Below are 13,394 nucleotides of genomic sequence, written 5' to 3'. Positions count from 1 at the left end.
GTCTGTTTCACAGATAAATGCAATGCACTGTTATTACAGAATGAGCTTTAGGATCAAGCATGCTGTACATCTTTTAAAAAAAGGCATAGATGCCAACATTAAATGTATGTATTTAAAATATATATCCTTAATATATGTTTTAACATTCCTGTTTCTTGCTCAGAATCTTGTCTGCTCTCTACTTTATGGGTCATATAATTTCATCTACTTCCAAAGGGGGCTTCACATTAATTTATTAGGACTTTTATTTCTATAAAAAATGAGGGGTTTTTTCACATTTTATAGAAATAATCTATTTCAGGTCAGTTATAACTGAGATTTTTTGCTGTCAACTTTTCAAGTTTTCCACAAAATATCTACTCAGTCACTGAAGCCCTTGCTCAAAAAATACTTGCTTTTATCATTATGTTTGCTCATGCCAGTCCAAACCAATCCTTTTTGCTGGGTAACTGCTTTCAGTAAGAATCACACAGCCAAAGTGTGGTCATAGAATAGGATCTTTGACGGATGTAGATTCACATAATCACCTCATAAAATTGTTCAGAGTGCTGATAAAATCTGAAATCTTTAGCACTTATATAGTTACTGAACTACTGAAATAAATCATCTTTCAAACTGTATGTGGTGAGAATATATATTTGCTTTGTTACTATATAATGTATTGCTTATGGAATTACTTTTTCTAAACAATGGGTAATTTACCCCTCATATCAGTGCTCACTTTTGAGATTTTTAATACTCTGGATGTGTAACAGTTGTGACATGTAAAAAAATCATCATGGTTATGGATTTGCTACAGCTATATCACATATGGTAACAAATAGGGGAAAAGATTGAAATGCAATATTGCTTTTTTTTTAGCATATGTAGAGTTAGAGCCTTCTCCTGATTTCTCACTGGTATTGCCATTAAGTTTGTGGGAAAAGGTTTTATGTGATTTCAGCTCTATTAAATCACTTAAAAAATCCTCCTGGTACAAAATATACTGATTTTAATAATAAGTTCAAGATGATCTATCAATTGAAGCACACCTTTTTGTTCTAATGCACCCATTAGTGTCATGGCATTTCCTCACATGATAATAATTTCATTCAAAACTACCTAGCAACATAAACCAATCCCTAAATATAAAAAGATTAAACTTTGTAAGGTACAGTTGATTTATTTATAATTGCAGTATGAGTAACTCTGGTGACTTGAGGGATTTCCAGTTCTGCTGAGGCTGATATGTGCTAATCAACTTTTCCATGTTTGGTTACCACCATTACATTAAACAAGAATTCTGCCCCAAATGGTTAAGGAATACTTTTTATAGTGTATTCAGAACTAATGATTTGTTGTTCACGTACTGAATGCAAGGAAAGGTTTTCTTTTCATATCCAAGGAGGAGCACATTTAAACTGCCAGCGTTGATCTGGAAACCAAAATAAGCAAAGAGTCCTCCCCATCGGCCACATGCAGGCAGGTCATGGGGTCATATACTGAAACAAATCTCTTCCCATAATTAGGCTGATTCCTTAACATCTTTGTCTTAACATCCCTGATAGATTGACTTATACTGCAAATATCACTGAAAGAAATAACAGCATGCCTGATGTTCACTATTACAGGGCAGAGAAGACAGATAAAGTACAAATCCTTAGTTGCTAACTTGCTACAGCTCCACTGATTTTAGTGCAGTAAGGGTGAAGAAGAGCCTGACTTGTTCTCATCTCCATGAGAAAACAGTCAATCTGCTTATTTTTACTGAATAAACTGAATCATAGTATTAACTAGGTTGGAAAAGACCTTTGATATCATCAAGCCTAACATATCATTACAGTGTTCAACAATTGGCAGGACAGAGAGAAACCTGATTTTATCCTGTGTCCCAAACTAGAGACTATGTTATTCTGATTCATTCATTCTCTACTTTCCAATAAGTAGAAAGAAGACCAGAATGAAGATAAAGCTGGCTTCACTGGAGGCAGTCAGCTATTTCAGTTAAAAGGACAGAATTGAATCAATACAACTTTTACAAGGAGAGATTGAAACTCCCCTTTCCCTCTCCTTCCATTACTTTGAGAGTGGTTTGACACTGGCCATTATCTTCCCTCCAACTTCCTTGCCTGAAGCTTTTTCTGTTGGACAGCTTAACTCCAAAGATTTTTTTTTTTTTTTTTGTCACTCAAGCTGGAAGGAGAGGAGTGAGATCAAACTGAAGCAACAGACCAGGGCCAAGTTTGGAATTAATTAATCCACCAGCAGCTTGGGGGAGAGAGAAGGCAAAATGAAGGATTCACTTTGCATTCCTGTGTCCAGAACAGCTGTCAAGTAGTAGCTATGCAGAGAGATTATCTAAATATGTGTGGAAAATTTTTTAAAAATCAAGGAACTGCATAAATCAAAATCTTTGAAAGGACACACTCTATTCCTTTTCCTACATCATGTACTGATTGTATCTTGAATAAATAACGTCTCTTACAGAAATGTTTTTCTTTTACTTGTGAATAGAACCAGCCATTGTTGCAATCTATTTTAGACTCCCTTATTCCTTTCTTATTCCTTACACTAATCTCTAACAGTCTCCAGAGCTTGTTGTTATCTTTCAAGTGCTTATTCGGATACAAATGTCATGTTTGGTGTGTGAATGTCCTATGAACTCCATGTCTTCTGGTTAGTAGGACTCACTGGTGTCTAAATGTCTTTAAACTCAATAGGCTATCAAGGGTAGGTTAAAATATTTGATCCTTAGTTTCTCCTACTGTGATGCAAAGAAAAGACCAGTTCACTTACTGTTATCAATGAACATATTTGGCTGCAAAGTCAGCTTTGTGGGTAAGTAATTTGTTGCTTTAGCTGCAAATTAGAAATTGGTTCAGGGGGTAAATAGAGGTAGTTTTTAATAGAGGTAGTTTTCTGCCTTAGGATATATCTGCTCTATGCAGGTACAGAAAGGTCTTTTTTTTTTCTATCTAATCTGGATGGACAGAAGTCACCTCTAGTCCAAAAGTCATCTTAGTGAATTTATCTGTTCTGTCACACAAACTGCTAAAATGTGGCCTCTTTCATAGTTCAGATGCTTAAAAGCACTGAGAAGATGTTTGGTCTGTCTGCAACCATCTGTGTTAACATGTTGTTAGTTACCCTTACAGCTTAGCAAAACCAGTAAGGTTCAAAATATTGTCTCAAGTGCAGTATGACTCTCACTCTTATGATATGGGGAAAGACATGCTGCTGAAAAATTCTCTACTGCATTATATTTGCAAAGAAAAGACACCAAAAAGCATGGGAGTTTTCTCCTTCTCTGCATGTGGCCGACATGAATGATTCTAGTTTGATTGTCCTCTCCATCCACTGAAAGCTGTGTTACAAGTCCAGCATCCAACAGAGTCTCCTGTGCTGCTCCCTCTCCTGTATAACTTCTCTCAGCCAAATGGGATGCAATGTAGCATAATTCCACAGTAAACAGAAAGGCAGAAAAATGCCATGCAGCAGTACCTGCCCCATTCCCTTTTCTCAGCAGCTGCATATAACACCTGTTCTCAGAAAGATGTTCAGTTAGCATGCGGTGAAATGACCACCTCCTACTTGTCTTTATTTCATCTCCAGACAATGCAGAATTGACAGGACTACTTTATTCTGAGTAACCCAACCATCCTTGTAAACCTTGACAGAAATTCTGGATTCAAGGTCTCTAAAGGAGAGTCAGTCTGTAGAAGTATCAATAGATTGCACAGCAGAGAAGAGTTACTTCAGAAGACTAGATGTGAAACTGCATTCAGTTGCTGCTTTAAATCCAACCTTGCTCCAAATAGATGTAAAAACTGAGGTGTGAATTTCAATATGCTCATTTATATAGATACATTTCTCTAAGCTTATGTCGGATGCAAGACAGGCTGTGAAACTTACTGAAACTTGGGACCATTTTAATACCCAGTCTCAGGGTAGTAGATGATGTTCTATTTACTCTTCACCTATCCTCAAAGAGTAGACTTCTCCAGGCGTGGGAGAATGGTTATGTATGGAAAGCAATGTCTTGATTATCCTTAACATTATTATATTGAAAGTGAAATTTTTACTTTGTTTTGCTTTCCTTTTAGTGTAGCACTTTTTCTACCTGGACTTAATCATATGATGTGCAAATCACATAAAAGTGTGAGGTAATGTGCTTGGTAAAGAACAACAACTATCATTCTTTCATGTCAAAATTAGAGAAATCAAGCTTTTATCAGGAATAAAATGGGACAATTTTAGGAATAAAATGGGACAATTTATGTAAAAGTTTTGAGGGAGGACCTGTTGGTTTATGAAGATCTTTTCATCAGCTGCTTTCCATGGACGTCTTCAGGGAATTTTAACATCCAAATCAACTAAATCCCTGTGGAATAGGTCACTTTAGATCCACATCAGTCTGATTAAAAATCTAGATGCTGTGTGAAAAATGGTGAGAAATGTGTAAGAGCTGTTAAAAATATTACCAGGAATGTTTCTGTAAGGATAACATATGTCCTATCTCTTCCTGTGGGAGTTCACAGATCCTCTCTGGTTCAGGATCATACAGGATATTTGCCTTCTAACTTGGGTAGGGCTCCTTTTGGCCACACTGTTCTGGGAGAACCCTTCCCTGCAATCATTAGATCCCCGACTTTGTAGTCTTGATTTTTTTTTTTTTTTAAAGAAAGTATTCATACTAATAGTCATTTTAGATTGACTATGTGCAGGTAGAGAATTTCCCCTTGTATTCATCTTTGCAAAGGTAGAGTTGCTTTCGAGCATCATTTGAAGTTTCTGTAATTCTGAGTATTCATCTGAAGGAGGTTATTTTTCAGGATATGTCTTGGCTGTTTCTGGCCAAAATCCATGTATTTTGAAGGAAAGGAGGTGTTTTCTCCCAGAATATAAATATAGTCACCCCAAAAAAAAAAAAAAAAAAAGGTTGGTAACATATATTTGATACCTGCAGCAAAGTCTGCATCTAACCTCCTTGCATCTCCAAATATGGATATCAGGAGCTCCCTACAGAATGCCTGGATTAAGCATTTTCCCTGTGCACTCTGCCTGTGCTCCATGCCCAGGCTGCTTTTACAATGTAGCTCTGGATAAAATAATTCATTTTAAGATGACAAAAATTTGGTATGGCAAAATATGCTGAAAAATGACTACACTTGTTCATCTGAGTATAGGTGTGGAGACAATAGCATTGCCTACTCCCTAATGTGCTGTAGTGCTGAGAATCTAGAAGGTCTTGCTGTTGGGATAAGATAATTGCAGACACGCATATTCATTGCATAAAATTCCATTTTTGATGCATTTTTGATCAGAATTCTTTGGTCTTTTATATTAATGAGATATGTGAGATAGTGATTTTGTAGGGATATGTGTATCTGATTATGTGTAGACTTATTTGAAACATTGAAATTTATAAAACAACTAAATCTGTTCCATTTAATGCAAAAATAATAGCATAATTTGGAGATATTATGCTATAATTTTATTGTTTAGTATGCGTTTTAGCTCACAATAAAATGCATTACCTACAGAAATACCTTTGGGAAAAACTGCAAAAGCAGCCATAAAACTAATTTTTCAATCTTTTCTGTATATCTGCTTCATGTTACTAGAACAGTATGAAGAAGCACAAATGAGACCATTCTGTTTATGGATGTGAAATATGCCCTTCCAAAGTCTGGTTGGTGAACTTTTAGAAATAGGCCAATAGTAGTTTGATTGCATGTGTGTATGCATTTGTGTACATTTCATGAAGAAAGAGGAGTAATCTAAAATGAAGACTTTGAGTACCAAATTTTTACAGTAAGTGCGTTTTAACAGATAAGGTAACTCAAGAAAACAATTGTAACATGAAAGGTTTGACATAGGTACAAATAGGTAATTTTAATGTTTCTTTTTAAAGACATTACTGATCAATGTCTCTAAATTATGCTACTGCTAAATAATATATATTTTCATGTTAAAAGGGTAGGATACAGTTCAGATTGATTATTTTATGCTTGCTTGTAAGTAGATTGATAGATTCCATAAGTGCATTTTACCAGTTTTTGAATATATATAGATGAAGAGTTCTTGACTATTTCTCATAAATATCTGCCTTTATTTTGCGAACACTTTCAGTCTTCCACTTATCACTCAAGAAAGAATAAGTTACTTTATATGAAACAAATCCATGTTTTGACAACAAGGACTTAGACAGCTTCCATAAATTAGAAGGAAGGATATTGATCCCTGAAATGAGTCAAACCAAAATGAAGTGCAACAGTTTAGTGACTGTTTTGTGATGCTCCCTAAGGAGGCTTGTTCCTTGCAGCTAAAACTTCTGGATTTGCAGTGACAGAGTAAAATTAGAGAAAATTGAGAAAATATAGTTGAGAAGAAAGGGCAGAAAGAGTCTAGTTTGCTTAGTGGTAAACCACCAAATGAATAAGTAGCAAGGTAAGGAGGGCCTCAATTTTTCTTTTTTTTTTAATAAAATAGAAAAGTTAGGAAAATAATTAGGCTGGTGAGTTTCAGAGAATTAGATTTCTATATGTCGTATGTCAATCACATTACATTTGAGCACGTACTCCTGAGCAAGGAGAGGAAATGTAGCATTCCCTGCTCAAAACCGAATTTTGTATTTCTGAGTGATCTAGTGTGACCTCCTTACTAAGCTGTGATTCTTCAGACAGTCGTTGTGACAGAGAAGCTAGTTTCAACCTAGATATATCTGAAAAATATAACCATAATGTTTAACCTGTGTTCTAGCAGTTTGAACTGTATCCTTCTTGTACTGTAAATATTTTAGATTTCTTTGTTTCTCAGTAAAGACAGTATTCTGGGTTTTACACGTCATGATGAAATTTGAGCTAAAGCAAAGTGTATACATTAACATTTGTCTTGCAAAGTTATATTTATGAAGAAATTATCTGAATTTCTTCCTTTGAGACAGTAACAGAAGAATATCCCACTTGATGTGAAATAACACTCCTGGGGGAAGTATCACTTTCTATGAGTGGTATAGCAGTAGTATTGTTTACATTGACATACTTACTGCTAGTTCCTTTTAATAAGAATACTTGTGATTAATATCCTGAGACTATTAGCTAATCTGCAATCAGCATCGCCCTATATTTCTTCTGTAGTTTGAATTTTTTATACGTTTCTTTATTATTTCCCTGTCAGACAGGTACCAATTGTCAGCAACTTCAATTATATAATTAAAAGAATTACAAATAAATAGAAAGCTGGATTGACATTCAGGAAGTCTCATTTGATTTCTTTCCTTTTTAACTTTGGAAAATCTAGGAAATGGTAAAAATTATACTTGTTAACTCATGGGTTGTTGTGAGAATGAGTAGGTTGAAAAAGTGGCATCCAGTTCTAAAGTGGTGAAGCCATATGAAGAGTATTGAGACAAACATCAAGAGATTTCTCTTAATCTCATTATCAAAACCCGTGTTTGAAACTTGAACATGGTGAGTTATAATAGCTTCAAACTGTTGAGACATTTTAAACCAAAAAATCAGTCTGGATCTAGATAAAAAGCTGTTTGCATTAGTCAGTATCCAAGACTTCTTGTTTTTTACTAGGAATAGCATGTATTTTCTTGTTGAGAAAGCAGGTAGTTTCATCTCATATTCCAATAAATATCTGTTTTAGAATAAATTACAGTAAAATTTTGACTGTAGCATAGTAAGTACATGTTGTACTTTTATGCACAATCTGCAGTTACAAATGCTTCATATTACCTATTCTTCTTAATACAAACCTTGCAGTTTCTTCTTTGTTATGAATAATGTATTTGTTTGAACTCATATGTATATATGTATAGAGAAGTATGCAGTCCTTTATGAGATACATACTACATAGAATACATTTATACATATATGCAATGAAATATGTATGGGAAATAATTTTAGATTTAAATTTATGGTGGACTAAGTTCAGGTAGAAGAATTTGCCAAATTTCACAGGCTGAAAATCAAAAAAATACCTTAGGTGGTTGTTTGAAATATTTCAAATGCAGGGCTTATTTCTAAGTCTCTTACTCATGTGAATAGTTTTTAATACAACAAATTTGTAATAAACATGCATTTTTAATTTCAGCATGAGTTGCTTTTTTGTTATAAAAGTGTGGCATTTTCCTAAGGATTCCATTTTTCCATACATGAGAAACAGAATTAATTTTAATTTAAAATTTTAAAATAAATTATAAATAATTTGAAAGATTTTTTCTTAGTTTAATGTTGTATATAGGGTTTTTCTTGTTATATTTAAATAATTATGCTCTTCAAATACATTTTTCTCTGTTATATTTCAATTATAAGTATATGCCTTATATTGCTTCAGTTCTTTCTCCCTCTGGGCAGTCTTTCGTTCTCATTACTGAAGTGACTAAATGGAGCCAAATCAGTTAACTTGCAATAATCATTTTGGGATTGGATTCAGCTCCTGATCCTTGGGTAGATCAGAAAACTGTAACTTTTCTACTGTTTTTTCTCAGTCAAAGTCTAATGCATTGTATTAAATAGAGAGCTTCTAGAGTATAACAGAAATTTACATATGCCCATCACTTTACTCTCTCAGAATACTGTGCACAAAGCAGCATTCCAAATATAGCAACCAACACAAAAGTGTAGGCTGTTTTTATAGAAGAAGAGAACTTCTGTGTATTACCAATAAATGGATGCTTCATTGTGGACCCATATATTATCATGAATTTGTGCTTCCAGCTTTTTTTCTGAATGGAGACTAAATTGCTGAAAATAATATCATTAAAACCTTTTATTCAGATCTCTTTTATCCATGCTAGGTTAAACTTGTATCTCATAGACGAACGCTTGAATAGAAGTATCTGAAGTATTATAATTAAGTAAAACCCTGAGTAACAAATTCTTGCTTTTCTGAGTTTTATTAAGTGGTGCAATTTTGTGTTATTTGTATAACAAGATACAGTAGTTGCAACAATTCTATTGGTTACTATTTTTAAATTAGATTTTCTGCCTGAAGGCTTTACAGTTCAGGGCTGTTTCTCTTTGTACCACTTCAGAAGTGGCCAGAGAAAAGGCTAGCAACACAGGGAGCAGCACACTTCGAGTTCTCTGCTGCTGAGAAGGAATAAGTAGCAGCAGGTCAATATTTATGGCAGCTGATACTTTCTGCACTCTGCATGGCATCCCAATCCGGGATCTCTGATGGGTGGGAAAGAGGGGAGATTCGGTGCAATGCCCACGTGAATAGAAAGCAGAACTGAGTGGGTTCTCCAGGCTTCTCAAGTGTTGAGGAGGTGGCAAATTGAGATAACATTTGCGTGCAACAACATGACTAAGCATGAGTTTGTGCTGTATAGATAGGTCAGCCATGCCCAAAAGCATTGCAATGGATGCACATTTTTAAGGAGGGCTTAGAACTATAATAGGTTAATTCGTTAATCATAGCACGGTTTGTTAAGGACCTGATGATGTTAGCAGCCTTTTAAGAGTGGATAAAAACAAGAACAAACATGGGATGCGGGTGGGCAGATACAACACCAAAAAATTCAACTGTTTAGGATTTTCTGTGCTCACCATTTATCCAGGGAAGTATAGTTATTCACTGTATTGGATGATAAGTGAACACTTGAAAACCAGCTGGTTTTGAACAGAGAATCTTGGCAATGCAGGACTACAAAGAAAGATGCTCTGTATTTTAGAAGAATTGAACTATGAGTTTTGGGGCAGATCTCAGAGGAAACGTTTCAGCAAATTAGGCCGCATCAGTTCAGTTCCTAGATATTGATCTTTGTGACCCAGTTTAGACACCTTCATTTGAAAATGTAGTTTAAGCACTAGTGATTCTTTGCCTGCTATTTATCCTCAACATAAAATCCTTTTCTTTTTGATGTTTTTTTATGTTTTATAAGTTGTATGATCTATCTCTTCATGGAGGTGAATACAGACATGTCTAAATCATGTGGTTTGATGTGAAGTGTCGTGGACTGAGATATCCAGGAAGCTTCTTGGAAAGTACATTAAATTACTTCACACTGAGAGAACAGTTTTTATAGTCTTGGTTTATGAAAAATCTCCCTCATTCATGTTTCAATAAAGACTAGTCTTACTCTGCAGGAAGCATGAAGCATTATTTAACACCAAGTGATTCACAGTGTGTTACTACTGTACTACACAGCTGTACATTTCTGAGGAAAAATTAACTTAATAATAGTTTTATTACTTTAATCCCATGATAATTGAGTTTGTAAATTCTTGCTTTTCAATGTATTTGAGAATGGTTAGGAGAGTGTAATTTTAAAAATTATTGGAACCCTGTGTTATCTCTTGATGTATATTTTAAAAGAAAAGTAATGCCATTCATATTTTCTGTGGCTTTCTTTTCATCTGTGTTCTTTTTGCAAAACATTTCTCTAAGCTGAAACCTTAGTTCCTGAAAAAGTATATAGAGGATTTTTGCTAAAGGTCTTCTTGGCTCATTATGCAAAGGAGAAAGGAGAAGAAAGTTAGCAAGTTAGAATTGAGGTTTTGTTTTTTTTTCTTTTATGGTTATGCAGAGAAACTGGAAACACAATTTTTTCACAGAACTAAAACTCAGGAATTCATGGGTTAATAGGAATGTGAACTGACAGAATATAATAAGCTTTCATCTGACTTAATGCTTTCTGATTATCTTTTTTATATCAATTTTACTATTTGATAAATATTTTACACTTGAATCATGTTGTTCATTCCCAATGCTTGTAAAAAAAAAAAAAAAAAGTAAATCTCTATATTCTTACCCTAAATGTATTTCTTTAATATAAATTTATGCCCTCGTCATCCTAAGTAGCTTGCACTTTTCAGGAGTGCGTGGAAGGTTTAAAAGCAGACAAAAGTGCCAAGCTCTCTTAAAGCTGGGATCCAGAGAAACTCAGTAGTAGACACATTCTAACTGAAAACATTCATCTGATAACCCATCTCTTTTGAAATTTTCACCCATGTCTGTCTGCTTTAATATATTAGTAGGGCAAAAAGCTCTTTAAAAATAATTCTGCTAAGCTAGTACATGTGTTAAGACACAGAGAGATGTTTAAGGCCTAAGAATAGATAAAAGATGGACATCTGAAGTTTCTGTCCTTCTATAAAGACATGAATTGCACTCTGGTTTTTCATACTGACAGATATGTGTATGTTTCCTCTGGCACATCTTGTTCTAAAACATTGCTTTACAATGACAGCAGAGGGCAACCCGAGTTATTTGTATGTATGGTAGTTTCATGATAATTAAAATGGGCTTCAGAGTGGGTATGCTTTGGGGAAGTCATTAATCTTCCTTGAATTATCATACCTTTAAATGTGCAAATGTCCATTAGGTATATGAAATTAATCATGTAAAAATATATATATCTAGCAAATCAAGATGGTCATGCTCTGTGTGTAATGAAGAAAGCAAATGCACTACATATTTGTTTTCCATAGTACTATGATTATGTTCTTGCAATAGATGTTGGGATTTTCAAAAAACTATTTTTGTCTGCAGATAATTTTTTATTTTAATTGCAAATTTTTCCTGCACAACCCCATTGCACACCCTTAGTTCCCCACCCCCAAAAAGGCTGGTATATGATCATATTTTCAGCTAATTCAGCTTGTTTTGTGGAAGACCGGTCAGTGCTGAATGCTCAATAACTGTATTTCACTTAGTTTCTGTCAGTTCGTGTGTTTGACAACAATCAGCTATTTGTCATTCAACAGGATAGAAAGTACCTCTGAAAATGCTATTTTAAATTAGAATTGAAAGCTTAGATTTTTTTTCACTTCAATCACCACATCTGCCATCCTGAAGTCCTCAGAAAGGCCATGTTTGTCAATTGGAGAGAGAGGAGGATGGGAGCAACCTCTGAATAGCTCAATGTTCCCTTATTTCTTGTCTTCTGCGTAAACCAACACGTTAAAGACCAAGTTGTTATATTAAAGTGAGAGTTAAAATTAACTTTTAAAAATGCCTTTCTTGATGTTATGGTAGCAGATAGTGTTTTATTTCAATCAATGAATAAAATGCCATTTGTTGATGCTACGTTTTAATTTTTTTTCACTTACCTTCCTAGAAGAAGTAGGACATTAAAAATTAAATAGCAAAACTGAAGTCAAACTTTTGTGATTTACAACCATTGCTGAAGGGTTCAAATTCATGAGAAGGACTGGGCTGGGATTAACTAAAGTGATTCTCCTTCAAAATTATTATGACTATATGATAAGGTACTGGATTATGAAGGTGTGAATTTGTGATATGCAGTGGATGCGTAATAGGCTTAAAGATGGAAAGGAGGACTGTTTGTCCAATGTATGTCAAAAATATCACGTCAGCCCCATAGTTTAAGACTATATTTCAAAAATCTATTTAAAAATAAAGTTGAGTCAAAATGATCTGAAGGTTGCCTACAGAGCTCTTTAATGGTGATTTATTTTGTGGTTGTACATTGTAGTAATAAATAACAAAAAGCTTTCTGGAACAAGAATGATCTAAGTATTGTAAATGTTAGCCACCAAGACAATATTTTTCCACAAATTCTTGAAACACCTCTAGGGACTCTAATTAAAAAGGAAGGAAAGAAACTATGAATAATTGTTAATCTCCACAACTAAAGTGGTGTAATTAATTGAAAAATAATGGTAACTGTCAAAGCAAACTAAAAAGGTACAATTTCTGCCAATATTTATTGGATTAGTTCTTCCTGTTTTCTCTAAGTTGGGTACTGCAGTGGTGCTGCCTTGTCTTCTGATAGCTGTGTTCACAGGCTGGATGTACACAGCAGCTCTGTCCTCATTTAAAGCTCTATCTGACCTCACTTTAACCTTCAGTCTAATACTGGCTCCATGGGACAGACAGCCTACCAGACCACTGGCCTGGGAGCTGTGGCTATGACAGTGCCTGGCATCTTAGCAGGGCATGTTGCTCTGGAGACAGACAACCTCTTCCCTCCCCCTTCCCTGTGTATATTTAAAATACACTCAGTGCTATGTACACATCATCAGCAAAGCAAATTTCAGACAGCAGAGACTATGAATAATATTTTCAGTTTAATCAAAATGAACTTCAGGCTAAAAAAACCTCTCTCTTATTATTCCTTCTTCAACAATATTTTAAATTAGGTTAATACACGCTGAGGCATTTTACCTGTCACATTCAAATGAAAGCAGTGAACCATATGCTGGTTATTTTTCTGAATACCTGTTTCATGTGAAAGCTATTTTTGATAAGAACACACAGTTGTGATAAGTCACAGAATACATTTATAATGTATAGCTACTCGGAGCTTGTCCTGCATTTTCTGCCAATTTCCATTTATTCATTAAGAACCCTGGGTTATAGTCTTCATTGTTAAAGCTATCAGGTGTTTAGAATACATAAGAAATGCAGAACGTGCCCTCCCTATTTATATCAGC

At 34.6% G+C, this 13,394-nt stretch overlaps 1 protein-coding gene across 10 annotated transcripts in view; it reads left to right on the top strand.

Annotated features, from left to right (window-relative positions):
* The window catches only part of KCNIP4 (potassium voltage-gated channel interacting protein 4), a 397,111-nt gene that overhangs the window by 303,777 nt on the left and 79,940 nt on the right, over nt 1-13,394 (top strand). The window lies entirely within an intron of this gene.

The sequence above is a fragment of the Anomalospiza imberbis genome, chromosome 4 (assembly GCF_031753505.1).
Source record: "Anomalospiza imberbis isolate Cuckoo-Finch-1a 21T00152 chromosome 4, ASM3175350v1, whole genome shotgun sequence".
Classification (NCBI taxonomy): Eukaryota; Metazoa; Chordata; class Aves; order Passeriformes; family Viduidae; genus Anomalospiza; species Anomalospiza imberbis.
Note: the sequence above shows the minus strand (reverse complement) of the source record. Positions and strands in the feature narration are given on the sequence as shown.